Raw genomic sequence first — 18,780 nt, forward strand, 5'->3', positions numbered from 1 at the left:
AAGCTCTCATTGAGCTACCATCACCAAAGAGTCTTAAGGAGGTCATCTCATTCATTCAAAAGGTGAAGTATATGTCATGCTTCATTCACTTAGCCTCGGAGTTACTTCACCCTTTGCAAAAGTTGACACAACAAGTAGAATTTGCATGGTCTAATGAGTTTGAAGAGTACTTTTGTAACATTAAAGTCATTTTGTCAGAGCTACCAACACTCATGCCTCCTTGTTGGGAGTACACATTCTTTGTTAGCTCTAGTGTTGGGAAGGAAACAATTGGTGCAGTTTTATTACAACAAGATCCCCACAGTACTAGGATGCGACCCATTTACTTTGCTAGTAGGGTCATGAATGCTTTGGAGAGAAGCTACACAGAAGCAGAACTCATGATGCTTTCTCTCATGTTTGCGGTGAGAAAGTTTAGATCCTACCTGCTACCAAAACCTTTTGTAATCCTCACTGCAGAAAAATTGTTCCCTTGGGTGTCATCTCAAATGAATCTTAGTACTAGGATCTCAAAATGGATTATGGAGTTGCAAGAGTTCCAATACTCTTTCAAGGTAGAAGATAGTGTGCATGCACAATTGGCAGGGATTCTCACTTATAGGGTACATGAGAAGGAAATTAAGGTGCCTCAAGTAAAGACCCTACCATTGCCACCACCAAAAAGTATTCCTAATGCTTTTACCTTGTTCTTTGATGGAGCTTTTCGACGAGCCACAGGGAAAGCAGGGGGAGGGCTAGTGTTGCTCAACCCAAGTGGGGAGGTGGTCATGAAAGAGAAGGTCAATCTACCAGGTTCAACTAGCAACAATGAATCAGATTATGACACACTACTTCATGGTTTGAAGATGTGCATTGGCCAAGGGATACAACGTCTCATGGTAAAAGGAGATGCACTTCTCATTGTTAAATAGATTTTAGGCATTTGGGCATGCAAGAATGAAAGCTTAAGGACAAAAGTTCATGCCATTCGTAGGATGTTTAATCAGTTTGAAGAAGTGCAACTGTATCATATTCCTAGGAAACAAAATGAAGATGCCGATTTACTTGCACAACAAGTAGTTACATGTGTTGAGAAAGAAGTGCGGGTCATCATGGTGGCAGCAGTTGTCAAGCAACCGAGATACCAAGGGTTGGAGTCATTGGCTCCCATTATTGGCTACATTTTGGAGGGTGAGTTTCCACAAGACTTCACGAAGGCTCAGAAGAGGAGACTCATGAAGAAGGAAAGTTTCTATCTCTTCCTAGAAGGCTCCCTCTATCAAAGAGGGAAGGATCAAGTGTGCAGAAGAGTACCAACTATCAAGGAAATTCCAGCCATTCTAAAAGGTTTGCATGAAGAGGCATGTGGTGGTCACTTTGCCCAAGAATTAACCGTGAAGAAGATTTTGCTTGCGGGGTATGTTTGGCCAAGTCTGCATGTGGATGTTGAACATTGGTGTAAAAGCTGCCACAATTGTCAGATTAATGGAAACAAGCATCTGTTACATGGTCCACGACAGTTAGTCCTTGAAAATGGTCCGTTTGAAAAATGCGGCATTGATGCTATGGGTCCTCTGCCTAGGACAAAAAATGATAAACTCTACATTCTAGTGGCTGTGGACTACATGACTAGGTGGGTAGAGGCTCAAAGTGTGGCAAGGGTAAATGGGAAAACAGTGAGCAAGTTTGTCTACACTAATATTTGTTGTAGATTTGGCACACCTCTAGAGATTGTTTCGGATAATGGTCCAGGGTTTAGGAAGGGCTTGCATACAGAAGTTTGTGAAGAGCTTCACATTCTACATCGTCATAGCACACCATACTACCCATAGTCAAATGGTTTGGTGGAGAAGGCTAATGGTTTCATTGCAGGAATCATTAGAAAAATGGTGCAAAACAAGACAAAATTATGGGATGACTTCTTGGATGGTGCCTTGTGGGCATATCGAACCACATATAGGGAAGCCACGGAGTTCACACCATTTCACTTGGTCTATGGTCAAGAGGCTTTGCAGCCTATCGAGCTCAACATTCCAACAATGCGGCTTCATGGCAAAGGTGCACAAGATGATCAAGAGGTATGGATGGATCGACTTCTTATGTTAGTGGAGCTTGAGTGAAAAAGAGAAGCAGCTTACGAGTGTTACAAGAGGAAAGCCACACAAGAGAAAGAAAAGCTCGACAAGAAACTGAAGGACAAAGGCATCAAGGAAGGAGAGCTTGTGCTAAGGTATGACAATCGACTTGACAATCGTTTTGATGCCATGTTTGAAACTAGATGGCAAGGGCCATACATAGTCAAGAAGGCTTTCAATTCAAGTTACTATCAGCTTATGGACTTGAATGGTAAAGAGCACTCCAGGAAGGTAAACGGGTATCGCTTGAAGCCCTATTTGAGTCGCTTTCTACCAAAGGATCTACCAAAGATCTGTCAAGAGGCCGCTGTCTCATGTAAGTATTGTTACATGAAGCATGAGTGTAACTCCAACCAAAATTCTGAGGGGCCAAAAAATGAAGATCTCGTCAAGGACTCTGAAGCACTCTCTTTGGAAACGATGCTCTATGATGGTACATGAATATACCATCATCCTGGGGGAGGTCTAATGATAGCCGTTTTTTGGCTCTCCGTAATTGCCATAGTGAGATATCCCACTCTACCAAAATCACCTAAACACTGTGGCTATTCTTGTTAAGTATGGAGCCTGAATTACGCTTGTAATTTTCTGTGGTAAAAGCGCACATTTGTAAGGCCCCCATTATGAGGAGAAGCCATCGTGCGTGAAGGAAAATCACTCACCGGAAACCAAAATTTTCACGGACAAGAATCAGGGGCAACTTTAAAGGCTCCGTCCCCGAGACTCTTTTTTGCCGGAATATTCTTTTTCGCCGGAATATTATGGCCGGACGGCGGCCGGAAAGTGGTCGGAAAACAACCGGTCAGTTGGCCAGTAGTCAATGGCCGATGGCCGGTGGTCGGAAGTCAATGGCCGGTGGTCGGTGGCCAAATTCAATGGCCGGTGGCCGAATTCAAAAGCGGACTTGTCTTCTCAAGGGCGGCCACACATGGGCGGATTGGAGGGTCCGATTTGGACTTATTCGCACAAGGGCGGCTACACATGGATGTCTCTCATAAGAGAGGGCAACCCTTTTGGCCTATAAAAGGAGGCCATTTTTACACACATTTCATAGTGTGAAGTTGATGCAACAAGGTGAGTGTGAGGTGGTGAGAGTGAAGCAAGGCGGGAGCTCCATTAAGGGTATAATCCCTTTGTGAACTACTTCTTGTTTTGAAGTACTACAGCCATTGAGTGGCTGCTTTCCCGTGGACGTAGCCCACATTGGGTGAACCACGTATATCGTGTGTACTCTCTCTCTCTCTCTCTACTCTATAATCTCGTGTATATAAATCTGTCTCTCTCCATTAAGTAATCTACTCAATTATCTATTTAGCTACGTCTTATTTCCTAACAACTGGTATCAGAGCAAGGTTTGCTCGTAGCTAAATTATCTCAAGGAAAGGATTCCTTGAATTGAGTGGGAGTTATGGCGGAGGAAGGGAAGCTCAAGATTGAGAAGTTCAACGGCAAAAACTACCAACATTGGAAGATGCAGATTGAAGACTATCTCTACCAGAAGGACCTCTATTTGCCACTAGGCGGTCTTGCGAAGAAGCCCGCAACAATGGCAGATGAAGCATGGATTGTCCTTGATCGAAAGGCACTGGGAACAATCCGGTTAAGCTTGGCGTCAACGGTGGCCTTCAATGTTTCGGAGATGAAGACCACAGAGGACTTGATGAAGTCACTTGACGACTTCTACGAGAAACCATCGGCATCCAATAAGGTATTTCTTATGAAGCGCTTGTTCAATCTAAAGATGGCAGAGAATGGTTCAGTTGCAGAACACCTAAATGACTTTAACACAAACATAAGTCAACTTCGATCAGTGAAAATCAATTTCGATGACGAAGTGCGAGCTCTCCTTATACTATCATCTCTACCGGATAGTTGGGACAGCCTTGTGATGGCTGTAAGTAATTCTATCTCTGGCACAAATACTCTTAATTTTGATGATGTTGTGGGTGTTCTCCTAAGCGAGGAAATGCGAAGGAGAAGCACATGAGAATCATCAAGTGCTGCACTATCAGTGGAAACAAGAGGAAGGCTTAAGGAGAGGTTCAAAAACCAAAAGGGTCGTGATCGCTCAAGGCGGAGCAAGTCACGCACAAAGTCATTTCTTGAATGTTGGAACTGCGGCAAGAAGGGCCACGTCAAGAAGGATTGCTGGTCCAAGAAGAAGAAGGAGACAGAGTCTCAAGACAACAAGACAACATCGGAGGCCAATGTGGCAGGTAAAGTAGAGCAAGATGCTCTAATTCTCTCATTAGACAATGTGTCTAATTCCTGGATAGTAGATTCCGGGGCTTCATTCCATGCGACACCACACAAGCAACATTTCCAAGACTACACCAAAGGTAATTTTGGGTATGTATACTTGGGAGATGATGAAGCTTGTGAGATTGTCGGCAAAGGTACAGTTTCTGTCAAAACTGCTAACGGAAATGAATGGAAGCTTAAAGATGTTAGGCATGTTCCTTCTCTTCGCAAAAATTTGATCTCTACAGGACAATTGGACGATGAAGGTCACAACATTGCATTCAGAAACAAACGGTGGAAGATCTCAAAGGGATCTTTGGTGGTTGCCAAGGGTGAAAAAGTCGGTACACTTTACTTGTGTACTATTAGCACGCAACCTTCAGCTTGTGCAGCAACTACAGAAGTTGACAGTGCAGTGTGGCACTACCAACTTGGGCATATGAGTGCCAAAGGAATGCAAATCCTTCAAACAAAGAAGCTTCTACCAGGTTTGAAAGAAGTGGACTTAGAGTTCTGTGAAGATTGTGTTTATGGTAAACAAAAGAGGGTAAAATTTCAAAAATCAGGAAATGAAAGAAAAAATAAAAAACTTGAGTTGGTTCATTCTGATGTTTGGGGTCCTGCAAGTACACCATCACTTGGTGGCTCATTGTACTATGTAACATTCATAGACGATGCGACTAGAAAAACATGGGTTTATGTCATGAAGAATAAATCCGATGTATTTTCCATATTTCAAAGGTGGAAAGCCTTTGTGGAGAATGAATCAGGTACCAAGGTTAAATGCCTCAGATCCGACAATGGAGGCGAATATTGCAGCCAAGCTTTTGAAAGCTTTTGTGCTAGCAATGGCATTCGGAGGCAAAGGACAACTCCAAGGACACCTCAACAAAATGGGATTTCGGAAAGGATGAACAGGAAAATCATGGAACGAGCACGAAGCATGCGGCTACATGCAGGCCTACCGCTTGAGCTTTGGGCAGAAGCTGTAAGTACGTCTGTGTACTTAATCAATCGGTCACCCTCAACGGCATTGGATGGGGGAGTTCCAGAAGAGGCATGGACAGGTAAACCGGTGAATTATGCATTTCTCAAAGTGTTTGGGTGTGAGGCTTTCATGCACATAGATAGAAGCCTAAGATCAAAGTTAGATGCAAAGTCCAAAAAGTGTTTCTTCATTGGCTATGGAGAAGGAGACTTTGGGTATCGCCTATGGAATCCTGAAGATGGTAAAATCTTAAGGAGTAGGGATGTAATTTTTAATGAACAAAATATGTACAAAGATTACTTGGAAAGAAAACAAACAAAAGAAACAGGTGATGAGTACATGGAGCTTGAGGACGGTGAAGACTCAAGGACTGCAAACGGTGACAATGTGCAACAACGTCAACCAAATGAGCAGCCTCAACCTATTCCCCGAAGATCTACAAGAGCAAGTAGACCTCCAGAAAGGTTTGTTCCTTCCTTCAACCATCTCTTGATCTCAGATTCTGGAGAGCCGGAATCATATGAAGAAGCTATGCAACATGAATCCAAAGAAGAATGGACGAAGAGCATGCAAGTGGAGATGGACTCACTACATCGCAACCAAACATGGGAGTTGGTTGAGTTGCCTAAAGGTAAGCGGGCACTTCAAAACAAATGGGCGTACAAGCTAAAGGAAGAAGAAGGTGGGAAGAAAAGGTACAAGTCTAGGCTTGTGGTAAAAGGTTTTTCTCAAAAGAAAGGTATTGACTTCAATGAAATATTTTCTCCTGTTGTAAAAATGAACTCAATTAGGCTTGTCTTAAGCCTTGTGGCTGCTCATGATCTAAATCTCGAGCAAATGGATGTAAATACGGCATTCCCTCACGGTGACTTAGAGGAGGAAATCTACATGCTTCAACCAAAGGGGTATGAAGTAAAAGGTAAGGAGAAAATGGTTTGCAGATTAAAGAAGAGCTTGTATGGTTTAAAGCAAGCATCAACACAATGGTACTTGAAGTTTGATCGATGGATGTTGGATCATGGATTCACAAGATGCAACTCGGATCACTGCGTCTACACGAAGAATTTGGGAGATGGGAAATTCATCATCCTAATGTTGTATGTTGATGACATGTTGATTGCAAGTGCTAACATGCAGGACATCAAAGACCTAAAAGAGGAGCTGTCCAAATATTTTTCAATGAAAGATTTAGGTGCTGCAAAGAGGATACTTGGTATGAAAATAGCAAGGGACAGGACGAAGAAGACAATAAAGCTATCTCAAGAAGATTACATCAAGAAGGTACTAGAAAGGTTTGCAATGCAAAATGCAAAACCAGTTTCTACACCTTTGGCTGGTCATTTTAAACTAACGAAGGATATGTGTCCAAAGACACAAGAGGAGATAGCCTATATGTCTAAAGTTCCATATGCTGCAGCGGTAGGTTCTCTAATGTATGCTATGGTCTGGACAAGGCCAGACATTGCACATACAGTGGGAGTTGTGAGTAGGTTCATGGACAACCCAGGTAAAGAGCATTGGCAAGCTGTGAAGTGGATACTTAGGTATCTAAAAGGGACAACAACAAATGCTTTGTATTTTGGAGGAACTGATATTTTTCTAGAAGGGTATGATGATGCAGATATGGCAGGTGACAAAGATACTCGAAGGAGCACTACTGGCTATGTGTTCACGGTTGGAGGCACAGCAGTAAGCTGGGCTTCAAAGCTGCAGAAAGTGGTTTCACTTTCTACCACGGAAGCAGAGTATGTAGCAATGACGGAGGCAAGCAAAGAAATTCTGTGGCTTCACAGATTCTTAGAAGAGCTTGGATTCAAACAAGACAATTGTGTCTTGTACAGTGATAGACAAAGTGCTATCCATCTTGCGAAGAACTCAGCCTTTCATTCAAGGACAAAGCACATTGAGGTGAGATATCACTTCATACGCACTCTTTTGGAAGAGGGACAACTAAAGCTAGGAAAGGTGCATACAAGTGAAAATCCTGCAGACATGTTTACAAAGGTGGTCAACAAGGAGAAGTTGAGCTTTGGCTCATCTTCAATCGGCATTCAAGGATAAGAATCCAGAATGGAAAGCAGTCACAGGTTTGGTTTGGAGATCAGTCTCCAAGTGGGAGATTGTTAAGTATGGAGCCTGATTTACCCTTGTAATTTTCTGTGGTAAAAGCGCACATTTGTAAGGCCCCCATTATGAGGAGAAGCCATCGTGCGTGAAGGAAAATCACTCACCGGAAACCAAAATTTTCACGGACAAGAATCAGGGGCAACTTTAAAGGCTCCGCCCCCGAGACTTTTTTTTTGCCGGAATATTCTTTTTCGTCGGAATATTATGGCCGGACGGCGGCCGGAAAGTGGTCGGAAAACAACCGGTCAGTTGGCCAGTAGTCAATGGCCGATGGTCGGTGGTCGGAAGTCAATGGCCGGTGGCCGAATTCAAAAGCGGACTTGTCTTCTCAAGGGCGGCCACACATGGGCGGATTGGAGGGTCCGATTTGGACTTATTCGCACAAGGGCGGCTACACATGGATGTCTCTCATAAGAGAGGGCAACCCTTTTGGCCTATAAAAGGAGGCCATTTTTACACACATTTCATAGTGTGAAGTTGATGCAACAAGGTGAGTGTGAGGTGGTGAGAGTGAAGCAAGGCGGGAGCTCCATTAAGGGTATAATCCCTTTGTGAACTACTTCTTGTTTTGAAGTACTACAGCCATTGAGTGGCTGCTTTCCCGTGGACGTAGCCCACATTGGGTGAACCACGTATATCGTGTGTACTCTCTCTCTCTCTCTCTCTCTACTCTATAATCTCGTGTATATAAATCTGTCTCTCTCCATTAAGTAATCTACTCAATTATCTATTTAGCTACGTCTTATTTCCTAACAATTCTTACCTTTTCATTGTACATAGGCGTGTGTGAGTTAGGGGACTTTTCCCATATTTTCTTAAAAAACCCTCAATTAGCTAGTCACTGGGCTAGTTGAGCCAAAAAAATAAAAACAAAAAATTGATTTCTACTCATTGGTCACGTTTATTATATTATTTACATGCATACCTTTTTCTCTTTCACCCAAAATAATTCAAAGAGGGACCATATCATATGATTCCAATATCTTTCCATATCCATAACTCCTCCATATTTTTATTATTATTTTTACTCATTATTCTAACACCATGTGCTCATTGAGCTAAAGTCCATGAATAGTCCATACAATAGTCCCACCATGAATATATTTCTTTATTCACCAATAATCCTCCTCCATGCATGTGTCAAGGGCAACTTGGATGCTTTGTATTATGATATGACAAAGGAGGGGCTCACTCTTGGATGCATTGTACAAATTCAACAAAGGAGGGGGCCACCGGAGACTTTTTGTGATGAAAACACAGGTCTTTTGGTGGGATTTTTAATATCCATCTCCACTCCGAATTTGGAGCTAGGGTCAAAAGAGAAAATGTATCCCACACTTTAAATAATCACCTCAAATTTTTTCATGATTTTTGGAGCTACCAGCGGTGAGATATAATTTTTTGAGTGGACCACAGTTTGCCTACTTTTCTCACAAGTAGCCCATAGTCTTCTCTCACCTCTTTCCACACTTCTACACATACACACACACACACACACACACACACACACACACACACACACACACACACACACACACACACATTCCTCTCAATCCCTCACTCAAACCTGCACCTTCAATGGTTTTCCTCACCTTCTTCACCATTAACCTCCCCACTTACTTCCATAGCTCTCATATGAGCTCCACATGTACATACACCATCTCTATGCCTCTCTCTATTATCTCCAAAGTACAATTCCATCTTAACCCTTATATATATACATAAATTCAGCATGTGTACCATGCTTAACCTCTACAAATCAAGAGATCTCATCAACGGAATTACCATTTTCATCACGATAATCAACCTTGGCGGCGGTGGCGTAAAGAAGGGAAGACGAAGAAGAAGATCGATAGTCATTTTGAGAACCTACACAAGTAAGTCCAAAACTTCTTCAAGCTTCACCATCACAAGGATTTGCTCACTTCATTCAACCATCCACCTCATTCTACCCATTGTAAATGTAACATTAACTTTCTAGTGATTACTAACGACTAACATACTAACACAAAATAGCATTGACCTAACCATAAAAGACACCTCACCTCAAGACATGTGTATAGTAACTCTCTCTCTCTCTCTCTCTCTCTCTCTCTCCCCCCCTCCCTCCTTACTTACTTTCACCTTATCTACCATCAATAATGCTCTCTTTTGAGCCCACACCCATGACTCAAGCAGACAAAGAAGGCCCGCAATGTTTTGATATTCAAAAAAATCATAATCCTGATTTGTTAGCTTGTAAATTAGGATTTCCAATAATCTTTATGAGGGGTCTCCAACCTATAAATAGGCCCCTCTCCTTCTTGTAAAACAACCTCCAACATCTCACATAGCACCCCAACACTCTATGCGTGAGGAGAGACTTAGGTGTAGCAACCACTTGTGAGCTTCACTCTTGGTGTGAGAGAAGCCTTCAAGCTACACATTGCAAGTGAGAGAGCGTGAGTTCCACAAATCTCAAAACCAGTATTGTATATGCTCCTTCATCATCAATAAATTGAGGTTTGGTGCATCAAAGGCGTGATTCGACGTTCAAATCTTCATCCTTCCATTTGTGCAATACGGTTTGGTGAATTCAAGGTGACTTGTGTATTTTGAGTTTTTATCGGTTGATCTTGATTTTAGAAAGTGTTTTAGTGTGTTTTTCATTGCCAGTTTTTTGTCCATTGTAAGAGGGTATTGTGGTGAGAGGTCTCCCACACCCTAAGACAGTGTGTGTGTGTTTTGGCAATGTTTAGCAATCACTAAGCATTGAGTGAGTTTTGTACAAGTTCTACGATAGCATCATAACGAACCATCTCCATTTGCAAGTCACAAATAAGGTATTACGTAAGATCCTTTTCTCTCTCTCTCTCTTCCCTTTGCTCTAGCTCTCTCTGGTCGATTGCATGTGTGTCTTGGTGTGAGGTTGCTTGTGTGTGTTGTGTGGTGCATCTTCTTGGTTGTGCCAAAATCTCTCTTGTGTCCTAGTTCTCATACCATAACTAGGTGGTGCCCCTTTTCTTGTTTGGGTTTGGCTGTGGGTTTGTTGTTTTGTTGTGCTTGTGGTTGCCCCAGCCCCAATTGAGCAGCACGGGAGCCTTGAGGGGTGTTTAGAGGTCGCCTTTCTTGTTGCCCGCCCCGGACAGCCTCAGTAGACTACACTCATGGACAGATTGCATGAGGACGTGCAATGAATAGGAAGGAGAGAATGTTTGGTGAATATAGCAATGTGGCATATGACTGGCGGATGTACACCAAACCCTGTAGCATTTGCTCAATTTTAAAATGAAGCTATGTAATTCAGCTAATGATGATTTGTAATTGTAATATATTTGGATATACCCTCTTAGCCTCTCTAAGTCTACACCCTTGTAAATGGCCGAATGGCCAATGGAAATTTCCCTTAACCCTTAAGTCAAAACCCTTAGTTTTAGACTAAAGAGATATCATTAGCTTGGAAGGAGTTTTTAACGTTCATTGTGAGAGCTTCTTGCTGCTACAAATTGTAATCCTCTGTTCTCCTGGAGTGGTAATCAGAATTTATTTCCGAATAGCACATTGTGTTCCTTGTCTCTTGCTCTACAATCTAAGCATAACCATTATGAATTCTGTTGTGGTTTGTGATGTGTTGATTGTGAGCTACATGCATTGCTTGTGAGCTACATGCATTGATTTGAGGTTAAAATGGTTGATTTTTGATGTTTTGACCATGGATAAGTGGTTCTATGCTTATGGGGGACCTTTTCGAGTAGTTCTATTTCAGTTTTCTGCACATTTTTATGATGGATCGTGATTTATATACCTTCCCAGACGGTTGCAAAACTTGGTAGGATTGTGCCCCTAGGTGTTGTAATACTTCTCCTTAAGTTTTGTTGCATTCCAAATTCGTTTGGATGCTGAAAAGGCGTGATGACCTAGAGCGGTGAGATTGGATGCATACTGATTTTTTGACTAGGAAGTGGTTGATTTGCTTCTGTCATAGAATGAGTAGCCCTTTGAGTTCACTTTAGTCAGATCGACACTCTCATTAAGTCTTTGTGCCCCACCCCAAGTCGCTTCCTTGCATATTGACATTATGTTAGTACAAAAAGCTATGCTGTAAACCTACTGTGGCCACTTTAAGTTGTGAGGCTGAGTACAGGGAAATCTTGACAGCCATGGTTGAGTGCATATGGCTCAAAAAACTTATGGCTGATTTGGGTGTTGGACATGACACTACCAACACTATCTACACTGACAATCATAGCGCATTGGTAGTTGCGAGCAACCCAATTTTTCATGCTCACACAAAGCACATTGAGGTGCATTACCACTATGTCAGGGAGAGGCTCTTAGTAGGAGAGATCAGCTTGGCTTATGTGCCAACATAGGACAACCTTGCAGTCCTTTTCACAAAGGAATTGTCTTGTGAGAAGTTCGAAGCCTTCTGTAAAGCTTTGGGGTTACTCCCCTTTGTGGACTGATCATGTTCTCAGGGCATGGCACTTCCCTTTACTCATGTGCCAGCTCTCGTTCACCACATCACTCCAGAGGGGTTTTGTCACCATATACATGTGGTAGTGATGTGTGTGAACACAGTTAGGACGTCCACCGGGGCATTTTTTCCCTCACTACGAGGTTTTCCCCCCATGCATTGTATATACACCCATCATTCTAGGGATATCTATCTTTCCATTGCACAATAAGTAATACACGCTCTGTTGTGTGTCTAGAGCTTCCTTCTTCTTCTCCAAGATCTCAAAATTTTTTTACATCTACTATTTCAAAGACCTAAAGCCTAAATCTGGCACCATTTTCATCCTGTGAAACCAAATGAGCCCATATTTCACTCAGAGTATCTATTTGGTATATACTTCAAGCCTGTAATGCCAAATTTGCAAAAAGTTGAAAAAATTACTTAGCTATAAATAATCGTGATTATTTACTTTTGTTGCAATTTTTTGTTTAGGCTTCATGATTTTGCTCTTTACATGTTTTTATGCATCTATTCATGTTCAAAAATTGATTTGAAGCAAATTGGACTCAATTTGTTAACATTTTAGACTGAAGAACATTTCAGAGAAGAATCTATTAAATTTGCTAACTTTGACAGTTTATTCATTGAACAGGAGCCATGCAAGCTGTAGAGAAGGCCAAGAAGAAGCTCTCGCAAAAGGAGAAGCTACAAGAGCTACCACCATACCAACTGGACCCCAGTTCAGTCAAGACTGCCAAAGCGACCTACCTGTCGAAAGAATAACTTGAAGAGCATAACACCACAGTGTTCACATGTAGGTTCAAAAGTAAAGAAAAAAATCAGGTAGAACTGCAACTTCTACCAAAAGAAGTCTATGATGGCGCTGCAAAGCCCGAGACAAAAGTAGCCACAGAAGTCTGGCCTCAGAGAGTTTTATTAACAAGAGCCATGTGGAGTGGATTGCCAAAAACCTTATGAGCTCTTGTCCACGATCAAAGAAGATGGAACCACCCAAATCTCTGACCAACAAGGGAGCAAAGTTGAAGTGGTCATTACAAAAGACATAGTGGCAGAAACTCACAAACTGTCAGCAGAAGGAATGATCATGAGGGCAAGAGATAGAAAGACGACAGGAACCTTCACCAAGGAAATTGCCCTGCAACATTTGGCGATCTCATCCAGAAACAGGTGGAAGAACCTACAAGACTATACCAACAACAATTCCACTTCCTCGCCAAAAGACCGCCAAGGTACACGACACCCAATCATGCGGTTGCCACCACATTTACCCAAGTTCTCAAGTCGAAAACCAGGTAACCAATCGAGCACGCACAATACGTGTTATCCACATTGAAGGGGACAAAGAAAGAGAAAAAAATAACATATCTGGGAGCACCAGAGGTTCTCACAAGAATTGCCTACCATGCTATCGGCATGGCCGACAACTTGCCGCCTGCCCCAAATCAGAACACTTAGATCATGTTAGCACAACCTTCCCCTCGAGCCACAAGATCTACCAGGAGAACATATAAGTCTGATGAAGAGGCTGCTAAGAGCTCACCAGAACGGCATAGTAGTGAAAGATCTGATAATGATGAAAGAAGAGCATGTATCAAGGAAATGAAAAGAAAATCCGTGGCTCCACATCAAGAGGAGACGCAACAGAAACATGCCAGGTTTGAAAGAGAAAAGCACTCCTACGAACGCAGCTACCAAGCTCAAGATAAGGACCTGGCAAAGTGGGTACCCATTGAATTGAAAGGACTAAGAACAAAGCACCATGCCAGGAAGCAGGCCAAAGATCCCACAGAATTATTAGAAAAAATGTATCACGAGGTAGAAGCTTTGAAGTTGAAAGAATCCCAAGAAGCAGAACGAAAAGCTAAAGAGGAGACGGAGCACCAAAAACAAGCTGAAGAAGCAACTGCACAAGGAGAAGCATCACATGAACAAGGTGACATGTCTCCCTGACCTTCTTCACCTGCTCCAAAACAGCATGATCATCCCATGCCAAGTCCACCACCATCACTAACAGATAAAGCCACAGAAATTGAACCCACAAAAGAAATAGAGCCTGAATAAAAAGAAGCAGTAGAATCTGCACAACAGGCAGCCACTACACAAGCAACACAAAGAGCAAGACCTAGAGCCGGAAAGGGCAGCGAGTCCTGCACCAAAGGATACCACAAGGTTTTAGCAAACACAGGAACATGGAATAGAGGAAACACCTTCTACCTCCACACAACACGAAATCGCCGAGGCATCCACGAAGCCTCAGGATGACCAAACAGAGGAAGACTAGCCACAACCTCAAGGGCAAGAACAACCAACCTCCACGATGTAGCCGAGACACAAGAGACTGCCGAGACATCTAGATAGATAGCAAGAAATGAAGATTGGCAATCAAATGATGAGGTAATCCTGCAAGCCAATGAATATGCAAGGCAAATGCAGGATATGACGGAAAGACTCCGATCAGCAACACTTAGCCGCAGCACAAAGGCTAAAGAGCTAGAGATGGTGATTGACGCTCTCCAAGGAGAGTTAGAAGACATATTAAATGTCATCACCGATCTACAAAGGCAAGTGCACGAATTGAAAGCAAAGCTGAGCAACATCAGCTAGCAAGAGATAAACAAAAAAACGAGATGGAGGAGTTAGGTGACCTACTTACGAAGTTGTCAGATGCTTGCAAAGCCAAAGATGAACATCTGACATAAGTTACCAACAAACTTCTAACTACAACCCTGTGAGTTCAGAAGATTCAAGTACAGCTAGATGTAGCAAACGCCTCCTTGCAATACTCAGAGCAGAGAATAAATGATCATGCAACTTTTTCACGGAAAATATGAGAAAATCCCGCAGTAGCCTAGATCAAAGGAACGGATGAAGTCTACAAAACATTAGAGAAAAAGAACAAAGACCTCAAGCTGGAGCTAAAACTGGAGCAATCTCAGTGCAAAGACCTGGCTTTAATGCGGGTGTAAGGAGAAGAAGATCTGCTAAAAGAAATAGCTGAGCTTAAAAGAATCAACCAACTGCTGCTGAGAGATGGACGACTAGAAATGCAAGAAGAAGCAGGAACTTCAGAACAACCATAGATAGATATTCCCTCAATTTCTTTTGTTGAGATGCAAACACAGCCAGCAGAAGGGCTAAGTGGCAAGGACGACTAGAAATGCAAGAAGAAGCAGGAACTTCAGAACAACCATAGATAGATATTCCCTCAATTTCTTTTGTTGAGATGCAAACACAGCCAGCAGAAGGGCTAAGTGGCAAGGATGAATTCCAAGTACAATCAACGGAAGCTGATATAGTGCCAATGGTCCAGCTCTCAAAAGCTAAGGAAGATGCACTAAAAGAGAAGATTATCCAGGAGGTGGATGAGCAGTGGAAAGCAGCGATGGATTGGGAGTTGAGAGTTCTTCACTTTGTCAATGCTACTCAACTCACTCCCAATCAAATCAATGTGCAATGGCATCAGCAATCCCTGCTATATCCTTTGATAAAGGTGGAGTTGCTCCAAGTCAAAGAGAGTATTTACAAAGACATGCAAGTAGAAGGCGCAGATGAAGACCACCCAAAGTGGAGGCTAAGCTGGCTGAACAAGAATCCAAAGTATCTGATTCTGCTCACAAGAGCTCCTGCGGCACTTCAAAAGGATCCCACTTTTTGTCATGTACCAAGAGGAAGGACCTGGCAAGCATATGAGGCAATAACAAAGAAGCGGCCAACCTGGCTGAACTACCCAAGATTGCCTGCTCCAAAAAAGGGACCGCCGACAAAAGAATACATGGTGAAAACCCTACCGGGCACCATGGCATTCTTCAAAAGTCTTCCGGATCTATCATATGCGATGCTATATAAAATCTCTCGAATACTGCTCACCTGCATCGAAGTTTTTCATGAGCCAAAGCAAGCAGGCACCCCGTGGATGTCATTCCTCGAGGGTAAGAAAGGTTTACGCTATGATCTCAGTGGCCAACCTTCCGAAGAAGTCCTCTATGGATTCTACACCCGATGTATGTTCTGACCTTCTCACAATATGTTGGCGTTTAAGGAAGCGTTCTACAAAGGGTTCTTCACTTGGCAAACGAAGATTTTTGGGCCAGTGATCAGCAACTTGACTTCAAGATTTGTAGGCTACTCCACTGTTGAGCTTAAAGACTGAGTCACTATGCAGTTTTTGCAGGTGCTAGGTAAAGAGAGAAAATCCAGATATGAAAAGGCCCTAAATGTACTTAAAGACCACCTCCTCAGCCGTCAACTTGAGACTACTTCAGTCCATAAAGTTGTGGTAAGGGACGACACAGGCAAGGAGGGGGGAATGTTAGCAGCAAGCTAACTCGGATACTATTTTTTGGAGCTCTCATTGTAAAAACACTTATTATTTTGATAAATCGGGAATATTGTAACTCCTATTTTTTTTGGATAAACCTCGTAATTGATGAGCCGGGGCTACAAGCTTCCAGATTGTATCAACTTGTTATTACCCATCTTTAGTTAGAGCTCCTAGATTATTAGTTTTGACCACCAAAAACCTTGGCTAAGATATAAAAGCCAATTTTTGTAAGTTAATTTCAAGTTTTGGATAATGAAATACACAGCTTGAGCTAACGACGCTCACTTCTCTCCTTCTTGTGCTTCCTATTTCCTCCTTGGTTGTCACATTGCAGTCGCGTTTGTTGCATTACAACCACAGGTAAGAGCTCTACTCATTGACGTAAACACTTCATAATATTTTGTAGCTTTTGGCGCCATTAACCTGTGGCCTAATTTCATCATCAAAATAAAAAACCAAGCATAGGTGGGATATTGGGGCATCATTGCTAAGCATTTAGGTGTACTTTGGGTCAAAAACAACTAGGTCAAAAATCCATTGTTGTTAATTATCGCGATTTTTTCACTTGATCTATAGTGGGATTTGAGACCATAAGCATGTGTGCTTAGGTCTTATAAACATGTCCTAGAAGTTTCATTATGTTTGGATGTCATTGGATGCTATAAAGGATGTGATTTGTTTGCCAATGAGCGATTGGCTTTTGGTGATTTCACCCACTTGAGTGTAGCTTGAATTAGATGTGATATGTTTGTTGTTTTTAGAGAGATTGAAAACCTCTTGTAGCCTCTATGCACTAGTCAAATCAGCTTCGTCCCATGGATTGACAATTTAATCGTGGTTTTTGCTAAATCTGCAATAAGATAGGAGTGAGGTTGGACACCCGTCCCACACAAACTCCCTTCTCCTTAAACCGATTGTTGTTTTTGTTGTTGGAAGTGCCTTGGAAAGAATTTTGAGCATTTGGTTTTCCCCCTTGCATCATTTTTATCTTTGTTTTCCATGGGCTTGACATTCCACCTAGCCCCTTGTTGGAAATTGATACGTAAAGCAACCATGGTGTGATGGATTACTTCGGTAATATAACCAGGCTGTTGAGAGTTGATGTATTCGGCCATCTCTTCAAGTAATCTCACACAAAATTGTTGCTTTTTCTCGGTGAAGTCTATCTTTTAGAAGATAGTAGCCTTGAGATGTAAATCCCAAAACTTGTCTACATACTTGTGGATAGACTCATGAGAGAGAAGCTTCAGGTTGCACCATTGGGTAAGCACTTTTTCTTTTGCATCTCTTGCAAGGAATTGCTTCATGATGGAAACGCGTAGAGTTTACCATGTCTTTGGGGCTTCGCCGTTGCCACGAAGTCTAGCCCACCATTGACGAGCTGATTTTTGGAAGTGCATAGCTACATGGCGTATCTTGGAGGACTCCGTGAATCCTTCGTCTCCAAAGGCCGCATCAAATTGCTGGATGAAGGCCAACACTTTGTCGGTAGCACCAAAGGTGCCATCATAGGTGAGAAAAGAGATACTATTTCCTCCATCTTTAAACTTCTTTAGCTTTTGTGACCTTCGCCATGCAAGGTATGATTTGCGATGTCCTCCACTCCTGTATTCTCTAGGAGAATAGCCATAGCTTTCATTAAAAGAGGAGGAAGGTGAAGAAGAAGGAGAAGAGGGTGACCTCTTTCTTACCCTTTTGTTTCTTTGTTTCCTCTCTGCCCTTTCTGGAACGACAAGGAGAAGGATTGTGTGTTGATCTTTTCCTCTTGGGAGGAGTTGGCGATCGTCTAGACCGCCATCTTCGTGGGGTTACATCTTCAGAGGAGCTTAGCATTTCATTCCTCTCTTGCTCTTGGATTCCTCCTCTTGTATGGGAGAGTGTCTTGTTTTGGGGGTCTCTTCAAGAGGACTCCTAAGCTCTCTCTCCTCTTGGAGAGGAAGGGAAATTCCATAAGCACGAAGTTGTTGAGTAACTTTGGCTTGCAAAGCAGGGTTGCCCATAGCTTGCTGCAACCTAGTAATGAGATAATAAACAAACATGGGGCAATCATCATTAGCACCTTCATGTGCAAAATCAAAGCTATCAATGCTCATTCTACTCTCTTGGTTATTGTCAGCCATGTTAACAAAATTTGTGTATATACTTAGTGTATGCTTTGGCAATTCAAAACCTTAGTTGCCACTCCTCTTAGCCTTTGAAAATCGGCTCTTAAGTATCTACACCCACAACTCAAAGTGGTTAATTATAGAGAGTAGTGGAGTAGGTCTAACATAGCAGTGCCGAGGGATAGCTCTTTTCAGACTTCTTAAGGCTCAATAAATGGTAAAGTCGTAGGAAAGTCTAAAAAGACTCCATTATTAAGTCCAAAGCTCTGGATGTGTGCACCATATCCCACATAGTGGGCTCAACAAAACCGATAATAGATTCTAGTTTCGCTTACCTTAATATAAGTAAAAAATCAACCATTTGTAGGTTACTTAAGGATCGCTCTTCTTAAGCAAGAAAAGAGAAACCAAATGCTCTGATACCA

The sequence above is a fragment of the Adiantum capillus-veneris genome, chromosome 19 (assembly GCF_014529385.1).
Source record: "Adiantum capillus-veneris isolate H3 chromosome 19, ASM1452938v2, whole genome shotgun sequence".
Taxonomy (NCBI): domain Eukaryota; kingdom Viridiplantae; phylum Streptophyta; class Polypodiopsida; order Polypodiales; family Pteridaceae; genus Adiantum; species Adiantum capillus-veneris.